The sequence below is a fragment of the Ochotona princeps genome, chromosome 9 (assembly GCF_030435755.1).
Source record: "Ochotona princeps isolate mOchPri1 chromosome 9, mOchPri1.hap1, whole genome shotgun sequence".
Lineage (NCBI taxonomy): Eukaryota > Metazoa > Chordata > Mammalia > Lagomorpha > Ochotonidae > Ochotona > Ochotona princeps.
The window spans coordinates 78,643,302-78,659,471 of NC_080840.1; the positions used below are offsets into that span (position 1 = coordinate 78,643,302).

Here is a 16,170-nt window from a genome sequence, read left to right on the forward strand (position 1 = left end):
TGAGGAAAAGGGGGGGTGTCCGAGGAACCCCAAATGCCGCAAAGGTGAGCCGCCCGCTTCCTGGGGAGACCGGTCCAGAAAAGTTACAAGGAGAGACAAGTAGTTCGTCCCAGGACTGACGCACCCACTTTTCAGCAAAGGAGTCCTAAGGCCAAACCACCGAAATTCAGTGTTTCTTGGGGGGGGGGAGGGTCGAGTGGAAAAGGGGAGACGCCGGGCCACACCGAATGCAGGGCATGGCGCAGGTGGCGGCAGGTGCAAAAGGAGGACGGCGTTGAAGCCCCCCAAACAATCCCACCTCCCCGGGCACGGAGCTGGAGGCTAAGAAAAAAAAAAGGGTGCCGCAAGTTGAGGATTTGGGGGTGTCTGAGAGAAAAGTCGGTTCCGGAGAAGAAGCCCGCACCCCACCCCCTTCCAAAGTCAGGCGTGAGCGAGTGGCCGGGCGCCCCCAATTCACGGAGAAGGGGGTGGTGCTGGTGCTGATGGTGGTGGTGAGGGATCAACAGGATCAGAGGAGGGGGGACCCCCTTCTTAGGAACCCCCCACAACTCCAAAAGGGGGGAGTTGGCAAAGGGGTTCCTGGGAAGTTGGGCGCGTTTGAAGTCACAGCGTGAGGAGGGCCCTCCTCACCCCACCCCAGCCCCCCACCAAAAATACCTCAGAGAGTTTGAAGAGAGAACGGACGGCTCCCGCCTGGGGTTCGGGGATCGAACGGACGTTTTGGGGGATGCTGGCCAGCACCCCCTGCCGGGGTCCTCCATCCCTCGTACGCCACAGTCCCCCCATTTCTCCCGGCACCTTGGCGTCCGGCGGCGACGGTTACCTGGAGTTCCGGCCGGAGTTCGGGAGGCGGCGGCGGCAGCTGCTGCGAGTTGGTCCCGGTTGGTAAGTAATTGTCTCCACGGCTACAGTCTCTGTGGCGGCAGCGCCAGCCGCTCCTCCGCCGCCAGGGGGCGGGGCGTTGTTACCGGCAACGGTTACTAGGCTCCAACCGCCCGCCCCAAAGGGCGCCCGTCAGGGGCGGGGCCGCAGGGACCCGCACCTTGGCTGCCACAGCTGTCCGTCAGGGAGATCCAGCCAATCGGCGGTGGGCGGGGGCGGGGCTAGACGGGAGACGCGCGTGTGGGGGCGGGCGCAAGAAAACCCGGCTGGTGGCTCTGCCTGGGGGACAGGCTGAGTGCTGGCCGCGCCCATTGGGCACCTGGGGCCTGGGGGGACCCACGTCCGTGTCCATGGGGCACTTAGGACCTGAGGGACCCAAGTCCGTGTCCATGGGGCACCTGGGGCCTGGGGGACCCACTTACACGTCCATGGGGCACCTATTACTTGGGGGACAGACTGACTGCCTGTCGTGTCCATGCAGGACCTGAGCGCTTGGGGATCCAGGTCCGTGTCCATGGGGCACTTAGGGTCCTGGGGGACAGATCGACTACTGGCCTCGTTCATGCGGGACCTCAGGGCCTGCTGATTCATTGTCCGTGTCTATGCAGCACGTAGGGCCCCTGGACCCATGGCCACGTTCAGCCTGCACCCTCAGGGACTGGGGAACCATGTCTGCCTCCAGCCCACACACTTGAGGGTGACTCCCCAGTTGGCTTGGGGAGTCAGCCAACCTGGGCCCGCCTGTCTCCTGAAGCGTTCTCAGGTATTTTGACATCAAAAGCTGTGTTCATTCATTTCATGGATGAAGACCATGGGACATTTCATTTTTCATTTTGCTTTTGGTGTCTTTTTATTATATATTACACGAGGTGAAAATGTGGCAGACTGGCCTAGGGGTCAGATTCTGCCTATGTTTGTAAAATGAAAATCTTCTTGGTACCCACTACTTTGCGTGCAGGAGGCCGTATCCCATACAGGGGCCGGTGAGGAGTGAGACCAAGCCCCAAGCCCAGAGTTTAGTATCCAATCCTTTTCAGAGAGTGTCAGGAGGACACAGCCTCAGCTTACATCCGGGTGAGAGGACTTTGACAATATATGGGATATATCGGACCACGTGGGGACTTCAGGGAGTTGATGGCAAGTGGGAGAGAAGTTAACAGGGCCAGCGCGATGGCTCTGCAGGGTAATCCTCCACCTGCAAGTGCCACAAGGAGGTTCAAAGTTTGAGTCCCAGCTGCTCAGCTTCTTGTCCAGCTCCCTGCTGGTGTGCCAGGGAAGGCAGCGCAAGATGGCCCACGTGAGGATGTGCCGATACAGAGTAGGGCCCACCTGGGGGCTGGCGCTGTGACACCAGCATCCTATATTGGAGCGCTGGTTCGAGTCCCGGCTGCTCTGAAAAGGGGTCGGCTTGAATGCTCGGGCCCCTGACTAAGCCCAGGTTGGCTTAATCCCAGCCACGGTAGACACGTGCAGGGCAAACCAACAGATAATCTCTCTTTCGTCCCTCATTTTCCATTCGACTCTTTTGACAAACTGCCTCTCAGAAGCCCTCATGTTCACCTTGGGAGGCAGCAGGGCCCCTGCATGCACCTGCGAGCACCCACGGGCTCGTTTAGAACATAGCAGGTACATCTGAGAGCCTCTCCACTGGCTAGGACCCAAACTCGAGCAGGCAGCTCTCATGAAGGCAGCACGCAAGGGCCATTTTCATCAGAAGCAGCCTCCGTGGGTGACTTTTGTGCTAGCAGCACCTGAGTGCCCCTTGGATTTTGAGGGTGGGGGGAATTTTTTTTTTTGTCACTTTTAGTCATCACCACATTTTTGTGCTACATGAAATCATTTCCATAGTGAACAGTGGAGACGGCCCAGCGCGGCTGCCAAGGGGTCAGGTGGAGGTGCCTCTTCCAAAATTCACACTTTCCCTGGCCAAGTGCATGAATTATCTCTAGGCAACCAGAGAGGGTGGACATGCATGGGCCAACCTCAGGGTCCACACAGAAGAGGACGAGGGCAAAGAGAAGAACTTGCAGAGAGTGAGGGGGGAGGGTGACTTGCATAGAAAACCGGAGATTAAAGAAGGAAAAAGGGCTTCAAAAATGCATAACCAGAGAGAGAAATGGATTAGATCCTCTGAGACAGCTCCGACAGCATCACACACTCACAGATTGGTTTGTTCAAAGACTTGACTTTGTTGAAAGATTTGAAAAGTGGAGAGAGAGAGAGAGAGAAGCACCTGTTGGGTCACTCCCCAGATGGTTGTAGAGGCCAGGGCTGGACCAGGCCACAGCCAGGAGCCAGGAGCTCCATCTGGTTCTCCCCTTTGGGTGCCGTGAGGGAGACCCAGAAGAAGCTCCTGGCTCCTGACTTCTGGCTTTGGATGGGCGCAGCACTAGCCGTTGTGGTCACTTGGGGAGTGAATCAACGGTCAGAAGATCTTCCTCTCTGTCTCTCCTCCTCTCTGTATATCTGACTTTGCAATAAAAAAATCAAATAAATCTTTAAAAATAAATAAATCTAACAAAAAAACTTGCTTTCTGCCTCCACACATTTCCTGCTGACTGCTGCTCAAAGGGGGGAAAAACACAATGGTTGTGGGTGCTGCTTTCAGGAACTGCTGAATCCAGAAGCCCCCAGGCCACCATCAGACTGCCCTCAGAACTTGATCTCCTCTTGCCTAGGTTCAGGCTCTGCTTGTCCCGAGCTGCCCTCTTGCTCTCCTCTAAGGGACAACCTGGCTGCCAGGGATCCTACCCTTTCACCTCCCACAGCAGGAAGACTGTTGTTTTCCAATAAGGTGTGTGTGTGTGGGGGGGTGTGGATGTGACCGGATGAAGACTCTTTGGGAGTATACCTGTGTGTTACTGTGTCTATAAGAGGTCTACGTAATGTAAATGTGCATTAAGCAGACAGTGTGTGACAGGATAATATATACATGCTTGTGTGTGTACAATATACCATATACTATGGATGAGAGAGGGGTGTGTCTGTTTGTTGCTTATAATAAGAACATGTCTAATGATTTGTTTATTTTTCTTGGAAAGACAGATTTACAGAGAGAAGGAGACAGAGAAACATCTTCCATGCGCTGGTTCACTCCCCAAGTGGCCACAAGGCCAGAGCTGAACCCATCTGAAGCCAGGAGCCAGGAGCCTCTTCCGGGTCTCCCATGCAGGTGCAGGTGCTTTGGGTCATCCTTGACTGCTTTCCCTTGTCTGCCATCACCCTGCTAGCTTGCAGGAAGCAGGAGGAGCACCCTTCTAATGTGGTCACCCTGGAATGGCCACGACCTTTCCTGGTAGGGCCCAGGGTTTGAGTTCCCTCTCTGCTCCTCCAGCTCCTTGCTCGTGTAGACTGCGGAGGCTGCAGCGGCGATGGTTCAAGGACTTGGGACATCCGGATGAAGTTCTGGGTCCCCAAGTTCAACCCTGGCTGTTGACATTTGGAGAGTAAACCAGAAGGTAGGAGACTGTCCCTTTACCTTTCAAACAGACAGATCTGGGCTCATGGAATCTGCACCCCGTCCCCAAACTGTCTTCCCAGCTCTGTCCCCAACTTCATCTCTCCCAGGCCACCTTGTGCCTCTCTGTGGTTGTCACTTTACATGTGTCTGTGTGACTCCAGGCATCTCTCTGTCTCCAGGAACAGACTTCACTATGGGTCTGCATTCTTTGACATTCCCCAGCATTTAGCCCAAGGTCCTGCATTTGAGTGGTTCCTTCTTTGAATGCCTCCAAGTTGTCTAGAAGTCCAATGCACTATCCATTGCGCCACAGAGCCAAGCGAGTGGTTCCTTCTAGAACCTTCCAGAGCCAGACACAAGTGCACAGTGTAGATGAATGACTAATGAATGAACAACTGACAATAACCCCTACCCTGGAAGCAGTTTTCTTGTGGGAGGGGAGAGGCATGGGGGGGGGGTAAGGGCCAAGCAATGATGTCACAAAGGTGCCAGAAGGTTCTGGAATGTTCTATGTTAAATGGGGTAGCAGGTTGATTGGACAGTGGGAAACCATGAAACCATGAAACCATGAACCATTGTTCAGGTCCCCAGGAGGGGCTGCCTGTTGAGGCAAGAAGGAAGACCCGTGTGCTGAACGGATGTCCCAGCTCTTGATGCCTCACCGTGATGGACTCAACCTTACCACATGAAGAGGGGCAGGTGTGGGGCCTGGCAGCATGGCGCGAGAAGGTGGCTGAGAGGGTGGCAACAGGAAGCCATGGGGATTCCAGTCCAGGTCTCTGACTCGGGCAGCACTGTGCAGGGCTAACAGGCTGAGTGTTTTCCCTGGTTAAGGTCTGTAATGTCAGCTGTGTTCTTTGCAAATGTTGTCTATTCCCAATGTATTCCTAGGAGTTGGTTTACTTATTTTCTGCTATTTGAAATGCAGAGAGAGAGAGAACCACCCACTGATTCACTTCTCAAGCTGCTGCAACGGATGGCACTGAGCCAATCCGAAGTCAGGAGCCAGGAGCTTCTTCTGTGTCTCCCACATGGGTGCAGGGTCCCAAAGCTTTGGGCCATCCTCCACTGCTTTCCCAGGCCACACCCAGGGAGCTGGATGGGAAGTGGAGCAGCCGGGACATGAGCTAGCACCCCGAGGGGATGCTGGCACTTCCAAGGCTAGGATTTACCCACTGCGCCAGCCATCGTACTAGGTCCTCAAATACATAAATCTAAGAAAAAGAAGACAGAAAGTTATATCTTAACTTTTTTTTTTCCTGGCTGTTCCCTAAATGATAATATTTAACAGCCCTGTAGGTAGAGTTTACATTAGTTATAAAGATGGTTCATGGGTCTAGAAAGACGGGCTGCATGGTACAGCTAACATCCTATAGGAGCACCAGTTCAAGTCCTGGCTGCTGCACTTCCAATGCTGCTCCCTACTAATGCTAATACTAATGCTCCTGGGACAGCAGCAAGAGGAGCCCAGCACAGTAGCCTAGTGGCTAAAGTCCATGCCTTGAATGCATCGGGGTCCCATATGGATGCTGGTTCTAATGCGGGCAGCCCCGTTTCCCATTCAACTCACTGCCTGTGGCCTGGGAAAGCAGTTGAGGACAGCCCAAAGCCTTGGGACCCTGCACCCATATGGGAGACCTGGAAGAAGCTCCTGGCTCCTAGCTTCGGATCAGCTCAACTCTGACCATTGTGGTTACTTGGGGAGTGAATCAGCAGACAGAAGATCTGTCTCTCAAAATCAGCAAGAGGATGGAGCTGGACCAGCTCTCCCTCTGTAACTCTGCCTCCAAAGCAATCTTTTTTTTTTTTTTTTAAGATTTACTTTTATTGGAAAGGCAGATTTACAGAGAGGATCTTCCCTTTGCTGGTTCACTTCCGAAATGGTCACAACAGCCAGAGTTGGACCAATGTGAATCTGGGAGCCAGGAATCTCTCCCCACGCAGGTGCAGGGTTGCAGGGAGTTGACAGAAAGTGGAGCAGTTGGGTCTCAAACCTGTAGCCATAGGGGATGCTGATGCTTGCAAAAGGTAGATGAAACTGTTGAGTCATTGAGCCGGTGCCCCAAATGAACCTTCAAAAGCACATGGATTGGCACAGATTTAATGCCAGCCTGGTGCTGCTTTCTGGTCTAGATGGCTATTTAGGAACCGTGTGTGAAGGGCTCCCTGAACTGACGCCCTGAGACCGCTGACAGACCAGAATATTCTGGAAGATTTCAAAATGCATTGTCCCCACATACAATGACCTAGTGACTTGACCTTACAGCCACACCATCTCAGCGACCCTTCTGGACACCAGCTGAACCCCCTCTCTTGAAGTGGCCATCGCTCTGTTGTCTGGCACGCTCTGCTCTCGCTCAGCCCAGGTCAGGCATGACCATCGAACCCTCGGGTTCTCGGCAGACATGAGCAGCGACTGGAGGCGGGTCTCCCTGCCAGTCCTGCTCAGGTCTCGTCTTCCACCTTGTGCAGTACCATCAGGAGCAATCCTGTGGAGGTGGTGAAGGCTGAGCCCCCGTGACTCTGGAAGAGGAGCCTAAGGACCACGAAACGGACACCAGCAAGCCCCCAGGTGCGCTGAGCCAGGGGGCGGCAGGGGGCGTGAAGGACATGCTGACTGTACCAACAGCCATGCACAGGGATGTGTGACCCTATAGGGGCCAGCCTGTGCACTTCCCTCACAAGTGAGTGACTGACAGCGTGGGGCAGGGCCGTGAGGCACTTGCTTGCCAGGCCAGCACTTGGTATGCACAACGTGGCCAGCGTTGCCTGGATCTGTGAATGTGTTAGCTGGGTGTGATGGCCACAGCTGGACTCAGGGGACCTTGCCAGCCACAAGGCAGCCTCCCCGTCCACAGGTGCCCTTTTCCAAAAGAGATATGATGTGGGCAAGCAAGCCATCCCACTCAGATGGGTGTTTAACTGGCAGGGTTTAAGCAACCGGGGGGGGGTGGGTGGCGGAATTAATTCCTGTATCCTGGATCAGAGAGCCTGGGTTTGAGTCCTGGCTCCATTTCTGATGTAGCTTCCTGCCAGCACACACACACCTGGAAGCAGTGAACAATGGCCCTAGTACTTGGGTCCTTGCCAACTGCATGGAAGACATGGCTGGGGTTCAGGGCTCCTGGCCTCGGCCTGGTACAGTGTTGGCTGTGGCAGGGAGTGAACCAGCAGAGGGTGATCTCTCTGTTTGTCATTCTGTCTTTCAAACAAATGTACCAAAAAATCCATTCCTCAAAGAGTAGAATGACAGTCAACCCAGAAAACCCCCAATGTTAGAAAATCAATAGAAACCTTTGCCACTGTCCCCACCCCTCTGCCTCCCCACCCCCGGGGCCTGCCTGCAGTTCCCCTCAGCCTGTGGACCACCGAGCGGAGTGGAGTCCTCCTGAGGCTCTCAAAGCACAGGCTGGGCCACGAGACCCCGATGACCATCCCCGAGTTCTTCCGCAACTCCGTCAATAGCTTTGGCACCCACCCAGCTCTGGCCTCGAAGAACGGCAAGAAGAGATGTTGAACTTCACCCAGTACTACGAGCCCTGTTGAGAGTCTGCCAGGTCCTTCATCAAGGTAAGGGCTCTGTTGCTGCTGCCCTGCCCTCCCACACCATCCCGAGGTGACCCGCCCCAGTCCGTTCCTATCCAATCCACTTTGCGTCTGAGGTGGGAGACAGATACCCACTGCAGTCACCAGTGACAAAATGTGCAAGAGGGACCAAGTTCCCCAGTTCTTAAAAGTTTGTGATTCATTGATTGATTTGAAAAGCAGAGACATAGCATGCAGGATGAGACAGCGACAGAGATAGATTCAACCTGTTGGTCCACTTTCCAGGTGCCTGCCACAGCCGGGGCGGGGTGGGGGGGAGCCAGGCCACAGGCAGAAACTGGGAGCTCCATCTGGGTCTTCCACATGGGTGCCATCACTTCTCCCAGGTCCTGTTGATTACATAGACTAGCCTTGACACATCCTGGGACCAGAAAGTCTGAAGCAGATGACCCTAGGGAGGCCCGGAAGGAGCTCCAGGCTTCTGGCTTCAACCTGGCTCAGGCCTGGCCATTGCAACCATTTGGGGAGTGAGCCAGCAGATGGAAGACCTCTTGAGCAAGCAGATGGAAGACCTCTCTCTCTCTGTCTTTCAAATACATAAATGAAAAATAATCTTAGAAAAAAAAACCTCATTGATCAAGAAGGTAGATACACTGTTTATACTGCTGGTGTTAAGTTCTAAAGGGACGGATACTTTTTAAATGGTCACTGGCTACCTTTGCTCTGAAGTGGCCTGGAAGCGGGTGGAGGTGACAGGTACGAGGGCGTGGCCGTGCACCTGCTGCCCATCTGTTGGCTGCTCTCTTGCCTTGCAGCTGGGTCTGCAGCACTTCCACACAGTTGGCATCCTGGGTTTCAACTCCATTCAGTGTTTCATAGCTGCACTCGGCGCCATCCTGGCAGGTTAAGGTGCATCTCCCGGAAGTGAAAGTAAGTTGTTATCACCCCTATCCCCACCAGCCGGGGCCTGGCAGCAAGGTGTTGGGAGAACCTCTGGCTTGGCATTGAAAAGGCAACAGCAACAGTGAAAAGACTCAAGGCAGACCTCACTGGTCACTGCTCAGGCAGAAAGGGCAAGTTGGAGGTCACCATGTGATGCCAGCTCGCGTGGCTGAACGAACAGAGAGGCTGTGGATGTAAGGGGAAACGCAGGCTGAGTCATGGCTTTGAGTTCCAGGGCTGAGACTTTGCAGCGGGACCTCAAACATGCGGCTTTGCTGGCTGGTCCCTCGTTCTCCTCTTCTGGGAACTGGGAGGACTGTGGGTATCCCAAGGGCTACTGTGGTCACGACATCACAGGTGTTCCCTGCATGTCTGGGCTTCATCTCAGGAGGTCCTGCAATCCCAGCACCTGCCTGGAGGAGGAGGACACGTTACAGTGTAGGAAGAGGTAATGGGGGGGGGGGGGCGGATACACCTGAATTCCTTCTCCTTTTTTTTTTCCCAGGGGTCTCTGTGTTGGCATTTATGCCACAACTCTGCCGATGCTTGCCAGTATGTCATCAGTCAGGCCAAGGTGAATCTCTTGCTGGTGGAAAACGACCAACAGCTTCAGAAGATCCTTTCTGTAAAGCTGGACCCGGCAGTACCGGCCACGTCCCACCCCCAGGGAAACTCTGGGCTCCCGGCCTAGGTGTCCTTCTGCCCCCATGGGATGGTGACGAGGAGTGGGTCCTCCTGGTCTACCCAGAGAGGCCCCATCGAGGGGAGAAAGGTGTGGAAGAGGCATGGGGGGGGCAGGGCACAACTTGAATTTCCACATCACATGCACTTGGCTTGTTATTACTCAGCCTCTGCTTCAAACCCATCATCACGTGGTATTTCCTGGGCATCCCTCAGCTGTTTAGAAACTTTCAGATGAGGTGTCTCTGACACTTCATTGTTGAATAAAGGATGACCAGCGCCCTGGACATTTAGGGGCTACAGCTGGTCCTCCGTGTCTGCAGAGCTCACGCTCAGAGATCTCAACAGCAATTTGAGATACATGCTCAGCCTTGATGTCCCCTTGCAATTCCTTTCCCATCACTTACGGAGCTGAGTTTGTCTACAGGAAGATGGGTGTTGGCTCAATACAAACATGACACCACTGATTGTAAGGGACCTTGTGTCCCCTGGGGTCCTGAACCAATGTCCCCCCAACCCCACCGAAGGTGCCTAGGGCCACCTATGTGTATTCTGTTGCTGTAGGGGCTGGATCTTGACGCCCCTGCCATTTTACAAACCAGGGCACAAGAAATAAGGGTGTTGGGAGCGGGAAGCACCACCAGAAAGTTGCAGGGTGAAAAGCCTGGCCAGGAATCACGTTTTGCAGAGAGAGCTGATGGGACCCAGTAGGAGGGGGACAGACCTCTCTCCTGCGGCCGGCTCGCCGCCATCCTCTGCTGTCCTTCCCCTCTGCAGTGGCATGACTTCATGGAGCTTGGCAACAGCGTGCCCGACCTCCAGTTGGACCAGATCATCGAGAGCCAGAAGGTGACCAGCGTGCTGTTATCTGCACATCCGGCACCGTGGGCAACCCCAAGGGCGTCATGCTCAGCCACGACAATGTGCGTTGTAGCTCCTCCCCTCCATGAGGGCGGTCTTCAGACCACCTTGTCCTGCCTGCCTCCAACACCCCCCCCCATATACACACACACATACGGGGGCTGCAGGGTATCCACGCCCAGTGAGGGCTGGAGAGAGCAGGGCTGGAGAGAGCAGGGCTGGGGGTGTGGCAGGGCAGTGGTAAGAGCTGAGTTCAAAGCCTTGCTCTGTGATATAAGCCGGAACATCTGACATTGCCGAGCCTCAGTTTCCCCATCTGTAAAATGACAGCGCAACAAGCCTAATGGCCCCCTGGGGTCTTCTTGCCAGTGTTTCTGTCTGTAGTTGTGTGGGTGCACAGATGCAGGGTGGGGCGGGGAAGCGGATATAGAGGGGCTGGCTGAGGTCACTGTCAGGAAAGCGTAAGGCAAATGCCTGCTCTGTAGTTTCATTTCTAGAAAACCGAGCAAAAGGGCAAACTTAGGTGACTGACCACAAATAGATGTACAGCTGGGAGCCTGGAGAGGAAGGGGTGGGGAGATGAGGAAGGCATTCACAGCTCGAGGGCTTAACAGTCCACCAGGTCTCAGAATGTAGCTGCTCCACAGTGCCTCAGGGTGCCTCCAAGGAGAACTTGGAAGTCGCGTGCTCGACGCCTCTGTCAGGCAGGTTTCTCGCTTTACGGCAATCCAGCCATTTTCTCCAGCAGGTGCTATTTTATAAATGACCACACTGAAGGCCTCCAGGTGAGGTGGCCAGCCCAAGGTCATATGATAAGGAATGTGTTAGAAGCAGGGTGAGAACCAGGGCCGGCTGTTCCCACTGTCCCCGCTGGTAACCACACTGCTTAATGTATGGATCCATTTAGCATCAAGAGGCATTAAGAAACTTTGGGAGCCCGCTGAAGAATAGTGTGTGTAACACAAAGAGATATTTTGTGAAGATTTTTTTTTTTAACTTATGGCCGAGGCCTGTGTGTGCAGGCTCCATGGGTTAAGCTTGTCTCTTTTCTGGAGTGTTGGTTCAAGTCCTAGTTACTCCACTTCTGATCCAACTCCCTATTCCTGCATCTTGGAAGGCACAACAGGTAACAACTCAAGTACCTGGGCCCATTGACCCCGCCACACCTACAGGAGACCCTGAGGGAGTTCCTGGCTCCTGGCTTCCTAGTTATTACCAAATAGAGCTAAGTGGGCCGTCTGCTTGCTGTGTTCTAGATCACATGGCTAGCGGGGACGCTGGCCAAGAACCTGGGCCTTACAAGCACTATGAGCAAGCAGGAGGTGGCGGTGAGCTACCTGCCCCTTGGCCACATCGCACACCAAATAATGGACATCTGGCTGCCCATCAAGGTCGGGGGTGTCACGTACTTTGCTCAAACCGATGTGCTCAAGGTAGGAGCCACATGGCTTAGTCATTTCTTTTGGCAAGTATGTCTCCCGGAGGTTGGAGATGTGACATCACCTTTTCTGGGTTTACATGTTTTGAATATTAGAACATTGTCTGTGTCCCCTTTCACTGGGCTCTGTGATGATGTACACTTCCTTTCTTCATCCTCCTCTTCATTTCCTCAACCCAATAAATGCCAGGTAAATTACCCTGAACTAACTCAGCTGAGCCTCTTCCTACCCGGCACAACTTTTTGGTTTTCCTGGGGGTTAGTGGTTGCATTTATTTTTTGTTTTTTTTTTCCCCTCCCCTGTCCAGTAGTTCCACCTGACCTGCCATTGCTCACTGTTAAGTCTCCAAGTATTCAAATTTCTTCTCTTATTTCTGTATTTATACTTCTGCCTCAGGCTGGGCCCTCTGGATATGACACCTGAAGAAGGCGGGAGGGTGGGTCTGGCTTCTCTGAGCGCTTGTGGTAGGGGTGAGCATGAATCAAAGAAATGTGAGGAGAACAGGGTAGGACAGGGGAGAGGCCGAGGTGCTGAGGTGCACTTTGACCTCTGACAGACTGCAGGTTCACCCACCTGTGAAGGAGTCCAACTTCCCAGGTGTTCCTGAATTTTAGCAGTTCTCTGGGAAAGAGGAAATTGAGGGACCCTTGGGGCTCTGGATGGGACAGAAGCATATCTATCCTTGTGGGAGGGACCTTCAGTTTTCTTGAGTCTTTTTGTTATTATTACAACTTCGTTTAACTGAAGAACATCCTTCGGTAGGTTTTTCAGAGTGGTCATGTGACAGAACATTTTCGTTGCTTCTGTGTCTGGACGTGGCAAACGTTCACTGAGCCGACAGAGATCTCTGGGATTTCTGTGTCCTCCCTGGTCCTCTCTGCCTTAGCTCCCCCTCCACTGTCTTGTCAAAGCACAGCAATGTTTCAGTTCAAAGCAGCATGCATGGACTAGCTGATGGTCCAACGTGGGCCTCGCTGGGCTCCCACCAAGGGGTCACCAGAGTCCCCCTCCATCTTCCCGTCTTCCTGAGGAGGGTCCCTCCCTTCCTCCCTCCTCAAGCCAGCAGAGTTGTACCTTCCAGTCAGCATGCCCTCTTTCTTCCACCACTCTGACCCCTGCCTCCCTCTCACACAGACCCTCCCACGTCCCTGGGCCACCTGAGTTGTCCAGGGGAACGACTGTGTCCATCAGGGTCCTTCGTCAGTCACTCCCACAGGTTAAACCTCAGGGCCTCTGTACTTTCTTCTAGAAGGTTCCTGACCCTGCTCTAAGTACTGGCTGACTGAGTTCTTGGCTCCCATGTATCCTGATGCCCGTCAGCTGCATGTGGACACACTGTGGGTTCTCAGTGAATGTTCCCCTTGTGGACATTCACACACACACTCAGACACGTTCACACACACGTTCACTCACACCATCACCAACAGGGCCTGAGAAGTCGTCCCATATTTCCCATCAACCCCAATCGGTTCTACATTGCCTACTAAAGGGGTTGGGGAGGGGGAGACAGAGGCGTGGTCCACATTTGAAGATACTTGCAGGCTCCCTTCAGATGAACAGTACATCTGCCATCCCCCACCATAAGTGGGTGGGAGACATTCCGGCCTCTCCACACGCTTCCCTGCACCTGCTGTCCTTACGTCACAGTAGGAGGTGGCGCTGATCTCCTCCATGACAAGTGGCATGGTGGGCACCTTGACCATGCTCTGTTGAGACCTGCCCAGGTTCCTCTCTGGCTCTTGGTCCCATCTTCTTGTTGGGTCTCCAGGGCTCTCTGCACGCTCTGGCCACACATTCTTTGCAGATCCTTTTCCTGGCTTGGTGCTTGCTTTATGCTTTTCTCACAGCTGTTGGAAGAGCACAGTACTTCACGTTTAAGTTCAATCTATTGATACATTTTTTAAAGATTTATTTTTATTGGAAAGTCAGATATACAGAGAGGAGGAGAAACAGAGAGGAAGATTCTCCATCCAATGGTTCCTCCCCAAGTGACCACAATGGCTGGAACTTAGCCAATCCAAAGCCAGGAGCCAGGAACCTCTTCCAGGTCTCCCACACGGATACAGGGTCCGAAGGCTTTGGGCCATCCTCAACTGCTTTCCCAGGCCACAGGCAGGGATCTGGATGGGAAGCAAGGCCACTGGGATTAGAACCCGTGCCCATATGGGATCCTGTCACGTTCAAGATGAACACTTTAGCCATTAGGCTACCACACCAGGCCCTGCTTGTTATTTATTTAAAAGTCAGAGTTATAGAGAGATTGATCTTCTATCCTCTCCCCAAATGGCCACAATGAGCAGTTGGGCCTCAAACCATGGACATGGGATCCCCTAGTGGTGGTGAAAAGCTCCCCCTCCACACTGGGGCCCTGGACAAGTCATCCAATACCAAGAACCACCAAATGGCTGACTCATGGTTCTGGAGGGCAGACGTGCTGTGTCAAGGAGTAGGGCATGAGCAGCTGCACGAGGGGCTGGCAGTCCCTGGGGGCTGAGGGTTGCAGGGGGAAACATCTCTGATCTCCAGCCCTGTCTTCACATGTCACCTCCATGTGTGAACCTGCTGCAAGGACATGGGGTTGTCCTGGATTACAGGCCAGCCCGACTGTGGGATGACTTCATCGTAGCTATTCCAACCTGCAGCCTCCTAGCTCCAATCAGGTTTGGGGAGTGTTTTTGGGGGGGGGGGCGGAGGGAGGGGGAAGGGGGAGGAGAAGACACATTCAAACCATTCAAATAAATTTCTCGCCAAGGCAAAATCATCACAGCCTTTTCTGGTACCAGCAATGCCCAGACCAAACACCTATCAGGGTCCCTCCAAGGGTTCCTGGAAGTGTGGAACTGTAGGCAAGCTTGGGGGGGGGGGGGTGGCGGGGAAAGGGGCAGGTGTTTGCAAGCATAATTAGGACATGAGATGTAGGGTTGGGGTTCAAGCCCCAGCCTGGCTTCTGACTCTGGCTCCCTGCTGTGCACACTCTGCCAAGTAGAAGGGTTGGCACCAGGACTCGGGGCGGTGGTGGGGAGCCTGCAGCCCACTTGGGGAACCAGGATGTGTAGCTTTGGGCTCCTGGCTTCAGTGTGGTCCTCTTCTGGCTACTGCAGGCTTTGGGGGAGTGAACCACCAGATGGAAAAATCCCTGTTTGTTCTGCCTTAAAAAAAATTAAAAAAAATTATTGGAACGTCAGATATACAGAAAGGAGGAGAGACAGAGAAAAATTTTTCATCTGGTGGTTCACTCCCCAAGTGGCCACAATGGCTGGAGCTGAGCCGATCCGAAGCCAAGAGCCAAGAGCTGCTTCCGGGTCTCCCACGCAGGTGCAGGGTCCCAAAGCTTTGGGCCGTCCTTGACTGCTTTCCCAGGCCACAGGCAGGGAGCTGGATGGGAAGTGGATCAATTGGGACCACTTATGGGATCCCAGTGCATGCAAGAGGAGGACTTTAACCACTAGGCCACTGTGCCCCGGCCCTTCTCTGCCTTTCAAATCAACACACACACACACACACACACACACACACACACACACAGTTTTGGTACAAAAAGAATTTGAAAGCCATGCATTTTTCCCATAACATATTTTCCATGACTGTTTTGGAGACTGTACTTATGGCTGGGATTTACCACCCCCCACCACACACACAAGCTCTAAAAAGCCGCCCAGACAACCTGAGCTTTCAGGTCCAGAGAGCGCTGGGAGTGGGACCCAGTGGAGGAAGGCGCTGGGAGTGAGACCCAGTGCTGGGTCCCACTCCTGCCTGCTGGGCTGCAGGGGCAGGTGCCGGTGGCCGGTGTGTCTGAGTGGCGGCTCCCTTGCCCCCCACTCCAGCATCTGCGGGAAGGACCTGAGCGGCTGTAAGACCATGGTGTCCCAGCAGAACGTCAACGGCATCAGTGAGGTTTGCCTGTGGGGCCACCACGTCTTCATGGGCTACTTGGACTTCGACATGGAGGATGCCACCACGGAGGCCATCGATGAGGACGGCTGGTTGCACTCCAGGGACCTGGGCCGCGTGGACAGCCAGCGCTTCCTGTACATCTCGGGACGCACCAAAGGTACTAGGGGACTGGGGTGAGCCTGCCTGCCCCTGCCGAGGCTCTGCCCCCTGGGCCACACCTGCCTGCACCTGCTGAGGCTCCTCCCACTGGGCCACACCTGCCTGCACCTGCCAAGGCCCCGCCCCCTGGGCCTTCACCTGCCGAGACTCCGCCCCTCGGGTTCCCCAACCCCCATACCTTGCAGCCGGGCTCTGCCACTCCCCACACGTACCAGCAATATCCAAGCTTGGCAGGATGGGGCCTGGGAGACACGAGACCCTGAACTCTCAGTCCCTGTTAGGAAAATGGAACTAAGAGGCCGGTCT

The 16,170-nt window shown here is 54.2% G+C and overlaps 1 pseudogene; it reads left to right on the forward strand.

Annotated features, from left to right (window-relative positions):
- The first annotated feature begins 727 nt into the window (after window positions 1-727).
- LOC131481120 (long-chain-fatty-acid--CoA ligase ACSBG2-like) lies at window positions 728-15,882 on the forward strand (annotated as a pseudogene).
- The last annotated feature ends 288 nt before the right edge of the window (window positions 15,883-16,170 follow it).